Genomic DNA, 12,475 nt, shown 5'->3' with positions numbered 1-12,475 from the left:
TTCGATAACGAATGTAAAAGTAAAAGACAACGTCTTCGACAACTCTCCAACCAAAAACACAGAGATCCACACAAACCAGAAATAAGACAAAACTACTGCGAAGCACTTAGGGATTACAAAAATACAATCCACTACAAAAAACAACAACACCTCAATTTTACTCTCAAAGAAATCCAAGACTCAATTCATAATAATCAATTCTGGGAAAAATGGAATAGCCTAAACAAAAAACAAAACCAGGACATACCCATACAAAATGGAGAACTATGGAAAGACTACTTTAAAAACCTCTTCAGGGAAATCTCCTCAGATAGTCTTACACCTGATCAAAAAAATTTACAAACTAAACTAAAACAATTGGAATCCATCATTAAAAACAACCAAAACCCTTTAGATTACCCGATTAGCTTAGAAGAACTAAAAGAAGCACTAAAGAAATTAAAACCCAGAAAGGCATGCGGTTTAGACAACATCAGAACAGAAATGTTGAAACACAGTCCTGCAGCAATGCAAGAGGCACTTTTAAAAATGTTTAATTTAATCCTACAAACTGGACACTTTCCTGAAACCTGGAGTACAGGTTTAATACACCCGCTATATAAGAGCGGAGACAAATTTGACCCCAATAACTACAGAGGCATTTGTGTAAATAGTAATCTAGGGAAGACTTTCTGTAGTATCTTAAATGCTCGGATTCAGGCCTTCCTTACCAAACACAACGTCTTAAGTAAAAGTCAGATTGGATTTTTACCAAACCACCGCACCACTGACCACATTTACACACTAAAGACGCTAGTCAATCAACACGTTCATCATAAAAACAAAGGCAAAGTTTATGCATGTTTCGTTGACTTTAAAAAAGCATTCGACTCGATATGGCACGACGGCTTATACTATAAAATTCTACAATCAGGCATAGGAGGAAAAGTATATGACATCATTAAATCCATGTACTCAGAAAACAAGTGCGGAGTTAAAATAGGTGACAAAAGAACAGAATTTTTCAGTCAAGGGCGTGGGGTGAGACAGGGCTGTAACTTGAGTCCAACTCTATTTAACTTATATATTAAATTATATATTATATATTAATGAGTTAGCAGTGTTACTGGAACAATCCAGCACACCCGGTCTCATCCTAAACAACTCAGAGATTAAAGCTCTTCTGTATGCAGATGATCTGGTGCTATTGTCAGACACTGCACAAGGTTTACAGCAACACCTGGACCTGCTGGAGAAATACTGTCAAAATTGGGCCCTGAGGAGTTACGATGTGAGCACGCTTTTCATGAGCTCCCCACAGATACAATTTCAATTAAGCAATAAGTAAACCTTAAGACTTATTTCATTATTTTCTAACTCGCTGATTTAAAAGTTAAGTGATCCCTAATCGCCCTTGAACACAAAACGGAGGATATTGTGTGTCTTATGGCAGAGCCGGGCAACAAACGCGGTGGCAAAGTGACGCGAGCTAATCCGGCTAGCGTTGGCCCAGCTGAATCGAGAGATGATGTGGAATTACTTTCAACTGAGACTTTTAAACAAGCGATTGAATCCATCAAAAATGATATCTGCATTAAGATTGACAATGCTATTGGTGGCCTTCAATCAGATATTAACGCGGTGAAACAAGAGTTCTCCTCAGTCGTCGCTACAATACAGGAGTCGCTTGGTGCCCATGAGAACCGGTTGAAGGCGATTGAATATTCTGCGACAACCGCTAGCGACACACTTGTACAGCTTGAATCTACTGTGATTAAACTTCAGTCTGAGATTGAAACTTTGTCCTTAAAATGCGAGGATCTTGAAAGCAGGTCAAGGAGAAATAACATCAGGCTGATCGGAGTCGATGAAGGTGAAGAGGGTGGTCACCCAACAGAATTCATGTCGAACTTTCTCCGCGACCTATTAAACTTGGATGAAAATCCGCTGCTTGACCGAGCCCACAGGTCACTTCGGCCGAAACCTAAACCTGGACAACCGTCGAGACCCTTTATTATTAGGGTTCATTTCTTCCACATCCGTGAACAGATTATGCAAAAGGCGCGTCAAAGCGGAAAGCTGATTTACAGGGGAAAGCCTGTTTTCCTATTTCCAGATCTTACACCCAGCGAAGTTAAGAAAAGAACAGCCTTTGGAGATGTGCGTAAATATTTACGGAATGTCCAGGGAGCTCGGTTTGGCTTTCGTCACCCAGCTAAATTTCGAATTACTTTGCCCGGCAAGTCTGAACAGCTTTTTACAGACCCTCAGAAAGCGATGGACTATGTAAAAAAAAACTAAAACATTTAGCCGTGAAGATATGCAATCTTCATGTTGCATTGAGAGTGAGACTGTAATCATCCCTTGAAGACGTGGTTTATCCTGCAACCCTATAAGGTACTTTCTTTTTTTTCCCTAGGTGATGATACGTAAGATATTGATTTTCGTTTGATAGTTTGTAATTTTTTTCCCTTCCTATTTATTATTTGTTTGCATTGCATTGTTTGCTTATATGCAAAACTAACAAATTTACAGTTTTGATTGAAAAGGAATCACTTTGAATATGTCAATTGTTTGTTTGCTTTTTTTGAGTGTTTGGATACTTATGTTGGGGTTTATTCAATTAAATTGTTTTTTTTTTTTTATCTGTGGAGGCGCTCAGTTTGGTTTTTGCCTGCGTATACAGCGTTATCCATCATCTGTACCGTCCTTGTGTAATTGGGATTTGTATACACCTGATTTGGGGAGGTGTTGAAATGGGTGGGTGGTTAATGTTATGTGTTATTTATTTATTTATTTTTTTCCTTTTTCCATGTTTTTTTTTCTCTTGGTTTTATATTGTGGCAATACATTATATTACTTCATTTACTTAGAATACTTTCAATAATTATCCCCTACCTTCATATTTATAAGTAGGGTTATAAATTTTGTTAGCTGGAACGTTAAAGGTCTCGGTCGTCCCTCTAAACTAAATAAAGTGATTTCCCATTTGGATAGTTTACAAGTTAAAATTGCATTCTTACAGGAAACACATTTTAAAACTTCGGACTATATTAAATTGCGTAGAAGATGGATCGCACAATCCTTTCACTCATCATTTTCAAGTAGAGCAAGGGGAGTGGCTATTTTAATTCATAAAGACATCTCTTTTCATCTACGTGATGTCTTGACTGACCGCAATGGCAGATATATTGTGGTATCTGGAATATTATTCAATACCCCTGTAGTGTTGGCGAACATTTATGCGCCCAATTTTGATGATGATCATTTTTTTTCTAAATTTTTTTCTGGTTTACCAAATCTACACTCAAGCTTTTTGATTATTGGGGGAGATTTTAATCTTTGTTTAAACCCTCAACTTGATAGAACCACTCCAACAGGAGTTACCATTTCAAAATCGGCAAGAATAATAAATACTTTCCTTGAGGAATATGCTGTTACAGACGTATGGCGGTTTTTAAATCCATCTACACGAGGCTATTCTTTTTTTTCGCATGTTCATCAATCTTTTTCTCGTATAGATTATTTTTTAATTGACAATAAGCTCCTACCTTTAGTCAACCAGTGCTCATACAATGCAATAGTTATTTCAGATCACTCCCCTCTTACTCTAAGTCTAAAGTTGGAGTGTAAACTTCAACACCATTCATTCTGGAGACTGAATGTTCGCTTCTTAACTGTTGAGGATTTTGTTCAAACTATTTCTGCTCAAATAGATCTTTTCTTTAATATAAACGCTAATTCAGAAGTATCACACAGTACTGTTTGGGAAACATTTAAAGCCTACATTAGAGGCCAAATTATATCTTGCGTATCATTTGAAAAGAAAAAACAGACAAGAATAATGTCAGAGCTGACAGATCGAATATCTCAGTTAGAAACTCAATATGTAAATAACCCCTCACCTAACATACTCAAAGAACGCCTTTTGTTAAAATCAGAGTTTGAGACTATTGCTACCGTATTCACGGAAGAGATGTTGACTAAGTCAAGGCAGGTTCAATATGAATATGGGGAGAAAGCACATAAGCTCTTAGCCCACCAGCTTAGACAATCCTCTGCTTCCCATATTATTTCAGCTATCAAAGTAAGCAATGTCCTAGTGTCAGGTCACTTTGAAATTAATAATGCATTTACAGAATTTTATAAATCATTGTACGCTTCTGACCAAGATCCTGATTATGTGGACTATGATCTTTTCTTTAAAGACCTTTCATTGCCCTGCATCAGTACTGATGCTATGCAATCTTTGGATAGTCCCATTTCTTTAGAAGAAGTTAATAAGGCAATCTTAGCTATGCAAAGTGGTAAGAGCCCTGGGCCTGATGGTTTCCCAGTCGATTTTTTAAAGAAGTTCTCCGGACAATTAGCCCCCTTTTTGTTAAACATGTACAATGAATCACTGGATGTGGCCTGTCTTCCTCAATCTCTACGGGAAGCATCGATTTCATTAATTCTGAAAAAGGACAAAGACCCTTATATGTGTAGTTCATATCGCCCAATTTCTTTATTAAATGCCGATGTTAAGGTTTTAGCTAAAATTCTCGCTTCAAGACTGGAATCAATTCTTCCAAATATAATTTCCATTGATCAAACGGGTTTTCTTAAAAACAGATTCTCTTTTTTTAATGTCAGGCGTTTATTTAATATAATCTACCATCCCCTGTCTTCATTAACACCTGAAGCTCTGATCCTTCTTGATGCTGAAAAAGCATTCGACAGGGTGGAGTGGAATTATTTATTTCACACCCTTTATAAATTTGGTTTTGGTAAAAGTTTTATTACTTGGATCAAATTACTATATAAGTCTCCATTGGCCTCGGTACGTACCAATAATACTTCATCAGCATATTTTAAAATTAATAGAGGTACAAGGCAAGGGTGTCCTCTTTCACCTCTTTTATTTGCCATTGCAATTGAGCCCTTGGCCATTGCCCTGCGTCAAAATGTAAAAATAGCTGGCATAATGAGAGGAGGCCAAGAACATAAAGTCTCTTTATATGCAGATGATCTGCTTTTATACATCTCTGATCCATTAAAATCTCTACCCCAGGTCTTGAATACTTTTGACATGTTTGGTAAGCTTTCAGGTTATAAATTGAACCTACAGAAAAGTGAAATTTTTCCTATTAATAAGGCAGCCCGAGATTTTTGTTTTTCATCATTCCCATTTAAAGTCTCGCAATCATTTACATATCTTGGTGTACGTGTGACCAACACTTTCTCTAAACTTTTTACAGAAAATTTTATTTATTTACTGGAAAGAGTGGAACATGATTTAAAACGTTGGGCTCTATTACCACTGTCAATTGTAAGTCGCATAAACTCTATCAAAATGAATGTACTTCCAAAGTTTACTTATCTTTTTCAGTGTATTCCGATATTTATTCCCCGCTCTTTTTTTGATAGACTTAACAGTGCTCTCATTTCATTTATCTGGAATGGTAAACCTGCCAGAATGAGTAGGAGTCTTTTAGAACGCCCTAAGCCATTTGGAGGAATGTCCCTGCCAAATTTTCAGTGTTATTACTGGGCTTCAAACATTCGTCCTATTCTACATTGGTTGTATGAAGATCCTGGTGCTGATGCTTTATCTTGGTTAATGATTGAATCTAACTCATGTCTACCTTCTTCCTTGGCTGCCTTGGTCTATGCCCCTCTTTCTTTTCCCTGCAGTAAATTTACAGGAAACTTGTTGGTCAGATCTACATTAAGAATATGGAAGCAGATAAGAAGTTATTTTGGCTGGCAATCTATGTCTCCCAAATCTCCCATATGTAACAATCATGTTTTTAGTCCCTCAATAACTGATAAATCATTTTCATGTTGGTATTCAAAAGGTATTCGGGAAATCAGTGATTTATACCAGGAAGGGTCTTTTTGCTCATTCCAGCAGATATCCAAACAGTTTAATATTTCTGGGAATAACTTTTTTCGTTATCTTCAAATAAGGGATTTCGTACGTAAAATGTTTTCCCAGTTCCCTGCCTCACCTTCTTGCTCCCCATATGACTACTTACTAGAGAACCCTTTAGATTGGAAAGGCATTATATCAACACTTTATAGTAAAATTTTGACTCCAACCTATGTTTCTCTTTCAAAAATAAAGGCTTCGTGGGAGGAAGACTTAGACAGGGCTATATCAGAGGAGGAATGGGATTTAATTTTAAGTAAGATACATAAGTCCTCTATTTGTGCGGGACATGGATTTCTGTTATGTAAAATTGTTCATCGTGTGCACTGGACAAAGTTGAAATTATCTAGACACTTCCCACATTTAGACCCTATTTGTGACCGCTGTAAGGATACTCCAGCCTCTCATGCACATATGTTCTGGTCCTGTATAAAGCTTAGAGACTTTTGGTCTGCTGTTTTTGAAACTCTTTCAGGGTTTCTAGGAAAGTCAATTATCCCCTGTCCTCTGATAGGAATTTTTGGAGTTATTCCTGCTTCATATAAACTGACTAAAATACAGACTCACTGTATAGCTTTCACTATGCTCTTAGCTAAACGGCTGATATTGATGAGATGGAAAGACGAGAAACCACCATCCTCTAAGCAATGGATTCACGATGTCCTTTTTTTTTTAAAGTTGGAAAAAATTAGGTACTCCATGAAAGGTGCGCTTAACCAATTCAATATAACTTGGGATCCTTTCAAACAATATGTCAAGGACCATGTGGTAATTTTAGATGAAGACTGATTCTATGCTTCAGCTGTTCTTTTTAATTTTTTTTTTATTATTATTCTTTTTTTTACATATTTAAAGATTGAATTGTGTATTCTGAGTATTCTATTTGCTTTTTTTTGAACTGCCACTTTTTTTTTTTTTTTTCCTGTGTTGTTTTTGTTTGTAATGTATGTCATGTATTCCTTTTCTTGTTTTGTTTTTTGTAGTAAGAATTAAAATTAATAAAAAAAAAAAAAAAAAAAAAAAAAAAAAATTGGGCCCTGACGGTCAATCTGAAGAAAACTAAAATTATGATTTTCCAGAAAAAAGCAAGATTACAGGATAACAGATACACATTTACTCTGGGAAACACTGCACTAGAACACACCTTACACTATGACTATCTTGGGTTAAAAATCAGCGCATCAGGCGGTTTTAGTCTCGCGGTAAATGCACTTAAAGAGAAAGCTAGACGAGCATTCTATGCCATCAAAGGCAAATTTAAACAAACAGACATTCCTGCTACAGTTTGGTGTAAAATATTTGATAGTGTAATAATGCCCATAGCTCTGTACGGTTGTGAGGTTTGGGGTCCACAATGCCTAACAGATTACTCCAAATGGGACAAACATCCAATGGAATCCCTGCATGCTGAATTCTGTAGAAATATTTTAAGAGTTCAGAGAAGAACACCTACTAATGCATGCAGGGCTGAATTAGGCAGATATCCCCTAATAATACACATCCAAAAACGCTCCCTTAAATTCTGGTCACACTTAAACTCAAGTCCCCCGAACACACTTCAATATGAAGCCCTTAAAACTCAAGAGAAGAGACCTAAAACCAGTCCCATCTGTCAACTGGCTCTAAAACTCCAGACCAGCACTAATAAACGCAAACAAACCACAATAAACCAAATCATTAAAGAAAGTCAAACTTTATATTTGGATCATTGGGATAATGAAAGTAAAAACCAAAGTAAACTAGAATGTTATCGGGCACTAAACAGAAAATACAGTCTGTCAGAATATCTCTCCACAGTTAGAGATGTAAAGCAGAGACGAATCCTCACTAAATACAGACTCAGTGATCACAGTCTGGCAATAGAGAAAGGCCGACATAGACAAACATGGCTCCCAAATGAAGAGCGAATCTGTGTCCATTGTGACAGTGGTGAGATCGAGACAGAGACACACTTTCTCCTTTACTGTGGTAAATATAAAGAGCTTAGAGAAAAACACTTTGACAAAATCTCAAAGCTCATACACAGCAAAATCACTGGTGTTAAAATAACACCCAGGGTGTCAAATTTAACACTGGAAAAGTGTGTATATGTGTCCACACTACACCGTGTTAATTTAGTCAAAAGTGTAGTGTTAATTTAACAACACTCATTATATGTTAATTTAACACTCAATATTGTTACATTTTACACTTTGTTCAACACTATTCATTGTTGTTTCCACACTACACTGGTGTTGGCACAGAAATACAGTGTTAAAAATTAACACTCCTAATTTAAGGTCAACACCAGTGTAATGTGAATTCAACAATGTTAAGTGTTAAAATACTGATTAATAGCCACTTTTGTTGCTAATGGGTTGTTTCTATAAAAGACAAATGACAAGAAATATTGCAAAACCTCTTTTTATTAAAGTATATCACATTTAATATTTACATTGATACACACAACACTTTGCATTTAATACTGCTTATTTAAATACCTCAGCTACAATTAGAATACAGAATACAGTATGGAATAATGAAAGTTATCTTATACCACAGCGCAGTGACATGAAAACCACTTATTATAAGGTCTTTAATAAATCAAATGAGAGTTTAAAAAAAATTAGCCACCCTACTCAAAACTTGAACATTATAAAACACTGCAATTACCTTACTGGCAGGCAGAAATTCTTATCCTTCACAATACTAAAGATTTTTCCATAACAAAACAGACATTTCAATTCAAAAGACGTTTCATTTTTCTTAAATACGTTCCAACCTGGTATTTAGTTCTGTAGTTGTTTTACTCATGATGTAGTGGAAGGCTGCATCAGTGGTCTTCATCATGGAGGGAATGGCTTTTTGGTCCAGAATGATGCAAAAATTCTGGATGCAACTTCTGTTTCCAACGCAGTGCAGGCAGGGCTGTGCTGATTCATCCCCCTCAAAGCATGGATTGATGCTCATCACCTAAGTGTTTTAAAAGAGTGTATTTGATGAATGTATTTGATGTGTATTTATGAACTTGTATGCATTTACATGGGGTGAACAATGCAAGCAAACTAACTGCTGAATAAATAACTAGAACAAAATACTTAAAAAACTTACATAGCACAATCAGTAGCTTCAGTTGCACATTGACCCTCTTTCTTCTTTCTTCCTTCTTCCTTTCACAAATGAAAGGCAAGAGGTGAATGAGCTAGGGAAGAGCTGCCACATAACTGTCCCGTCCTAGCAAAACAGAATTTAAACACCATGAGTATACAGTTAAACTTTAAAACCGTAAAAGTAGCAAACCCATGTACACTTACCATATTTAAACTCCTGTTGACCAGACAGAGGGTCATCCATATTGTTGTATGTTGGCTATTTTGCAATACATCACCTCAGCATATTTCTGCAGATTTTCAAAGACAAAAAGAGTCAAGAAAATACCAAAAAGGGTGCAGTTTTAACCGTTATTTGAATCAAAATCATCTCAGTATAATAAATCATGTTAGAGACAGTGTACAGTACAAATGTACTGTGTGTACTCACATAACTAGTTGGTAAGCTCTTATCCTCCAAACTGGGTTAAGGAATAACAGTTCCAGAATTCATGGGTTTGCCGTATTCAAATATAGTCTGGCAGGGTCCTATCACAAAAAAAATGACAATAAAGATTCTGAAAACTCAACATTCTTTTTATATTAAAAACAGCACTCAAGACAATATATGAATCTTCATTTATACATTTTCAAAATAGTAATCAATTTGATTGCTATTTAATATGACATCAATAGCAAAACGATGTATGAGAAGATAATATATTTTTATTAAAGTTGGCAGCAGGTCATGTGAGTTTCTTTCCAGATTAATAATAATAATAATAATAATATGTACAAAACTACATATACTAAAAAGATTGGTTAACTGTTCAGTTATGTCAAATAAAATGATTTATATGTATAAATATATAAACTTACCTTCTGTAATGAATTTATATAAGTATTAGCAGTCGTTTCTCATTGGAAGTCATCCATGTCAGGTCTTCTTTAATAAACTGCCCTAAAAACAGCATCTCTTCTGAATGATTTGAAGCACTCAGTGTGAACTTTCACCAAACTAGCATCTATAATGACAGAAAAAAACAAATGTTCGCCATACACGTTTTACACTTTCGTGTGTATTTGCCATTTGCATCTGTCTGACATCTAGCGCCACGAAAAGCTTACAACACACAATGCATCCAATCTGTGCATACAAATGATGATATATTGTGAGGTTTTGGTCAAATTAATTGTTGGTTTGGCGATATTTCCCCTGTTTGCATACATCTTAGAAAAACACATGACGATGCGGTTGCGGTTTTCTCCGTGTTTTTCAGTCATTTGAATAATTAACCGATATCCGTGCACTCACGTGCATGTAAACGACCTCGTTAACTCACGGTATCTAGCCTATATGATTACCTTATAACAAGCATCATATGGTGAATAAACGAGCTTTCATTTAACTTAATTTCATACCTTCAATTTGTAGTGCATGTCGCGTTTTATCATGGTTCAACTCTTTCGTTCATATCTCCTGTTAATATTATCCTTCTTGGTTTTAAACTTTTAGCTAGCAGTTTAACTTTATACTAAACTAACAAGGGAACAACGTAACACAAGGTAGCTCTGATTAAACTGAACCAAATAACGAACAAAGGGGAAATAAAATGGGAAAAATATCTTATTTAGGTTTTTTGGCATATGGCTGCGTAGAGTCAGACAGAGAAATAACAGTTTAATTTAGCTAAACCATGTGAATATTATGAGACTGATTTACCTGATCTCTTCAGTCCTCCTGTGAAAGAAAATGGCGGTAAAATCCCTGACAGGAAATGTTTAGTGGAGGCGTGGCTTGATTTACACCGCTCAGAGTGAAATCTGATAACACCCTTGTTTAACACTGACACTGTCGTGAATATAACACTGGCCTAGCAATGGCAGTGTTATTTTATTACCAGATAGTGTTAAAACAGCATCAACACTGTGTATTTAACACCATCCCTGAAAATTTAACACTGGTGATTTTGCTGTGTACCAGAGTTTCATAGCTCTTCAGATTCAGATCAAATGAAGATGTAACTGGGGGAAGACAGACACCCATCAGCTGCTGCTAAATTCATTTATCAGTTACACACCATCAGAAATAATCCACAGCCCTGATCTTGTACAGTATTTTTATTTAACCTCTCATCTGCCCCCATAAATGTACATTTGTATACTTCATATGTTTATATTTCAAAGTCTACTTTATATTGTAAATATCCTCTGATTCTATTTTATTTTATTTGCAGTAGTACTTCATCCATCACCCAGCACCTTAGCTTAATTGCACCTTAATGTTTGTTAATATTGTGTTATTGTATGTTTCTCGTTTTATGTATAATGCTTTGGCAATATTGTAAGTGACACAATCATGCTAATAAAGTTCTTTAAATTGAAATTGAAATTGAAAATTGGGTTCAACACCCACACTTTTTATGCAGTTTTGCAAGAACGCCTTATTAAAGTCGCTCCTCCGTTTCTCTGGCCGCTCTGTATGCTGCGCTGCGCTGCATTCTCTCCCCCTCCCCTCTCAAACATGACGCCGGCTTTGAGTGTTACCGGCTGATGATTGGCTGTTCTGCCTTAAGTCCCGCCTCTCTTGGTGGGTTAGATTGATCGGTCAGCTCGCTCTGAGGAGGCGGGAACTTTGTTTATTTACATCTCCCTTTTTCAGGTAGGCTACTTGGTGGACGCGAGGGACGCTCCGGTAGAAGTAGTTTGTTTTCCGCCAGAACAGCAGGTTTTTGATTGAAACTGAATGAACTATATTTCACTTTCGGGTGAATAATCTGGCATTCAGCCTATGTTGGATGGATCTGGGGGGGTTGAGAAAGTTGGAGGGGAATGGATGAATATGAAGGGTAAAAAAGGGAAAAGAGATCGTAAAATCCCTCAGGAAGTCGAAAATTCTACAGATAGTGATATAGATAGACAAGTTAAGAGTAGGAAGATGGAGAACATTCAAGGAGATGAAGAATTTAAAGTGATTTTTAAAGTAAGAGATGGAAAAGGGAGTTTTGGATCGATTAGCCCTTTGAAGTTATCTAGCGCTATAAATCGAGAGATAGGTGATATCAGACATGCTAAGACAATGGCAAACGGAATGTTAATGATCATTTGTAAATCTTCTGAGCAGCAAAAGAAAGCCTGTAAAGTAAAGAACCTAAATGGAAAGGGTGTAGAAGGATTTATTCCTGGAAATAATGAGTCAATGGGAGTTATTTATAATGTCTCATATGAAATTTCTGAGGAAGATCTAAAAAGCAACTTAAAAGGAGGGAAAGTGATCAAAGCAAGACGGTTGGGGAAAAAGCAAAGAGATGATGGGCGGGAAAGCTCTGCAGTAATGTTGACATTCATGGAAGAAACACTACCAGAGAAAGTTATGTTAGGCTACTTATGCTTTAGAGTTAAGAAGTATGAAAGACCACCATTAAGATGCTTTAACTGCCAGAGATTCGGGCACGTAGCAGTGGCTTGCAAGGGTAAACGTAGGTGTGGGAAATGTAGCGAAGATCATGATTTT

The 12,475-nt window shown here is 36.3% G+C and overlaps 1 long non-coding RNA gene across 1 annotated transcript; it reads right to left on the bottom strand.

The window, feature by feature from the left end:
- Nucleotides 1–8,018: 8,018 nt before the first annotated feature.
- LOC135741196 (uncharacterized) lies at nt 8,019–10,947 on the bottom strand. The gene is made up of 5 exons (XR_010529365.2): nt 9,841–10,947; nt 9,413–9,510; nt 9,187–9,272; nt 8,984–9,106; nt 8,019–8,845 (listed from the first exon to the last, which is right to left on the bottom strand). It is a non-coding gene; the product is annotated as an uncharacterized lncRNA (long non-coding RNA).
- Nucleotides 10,948–12,475: the final 1,528 nt, after the last annotated feature.

The sequence above is a fragment of the Paramisgurnus dabryanus genome, chromosome 24 (assembly GCF_030506205.2).
Source record: "Paramisgurnus dabryanus chromosome 24, PD_genome_1.1, whole genome shotgun sequence".
In the NCBI taxonomy this organism is placed as follows: Eukaryota; Metazoa; Chordata; class Actinopteri; order Cypriniformes; family Cobitidae; genus Paramisgurnus; species Paramisgurnus dabryanus.
The sequence above is the reverse complement of the archived record's forward strand: the minus strand, read 5'-3'. Positions and strand labels throughout refer to the sequence as shown.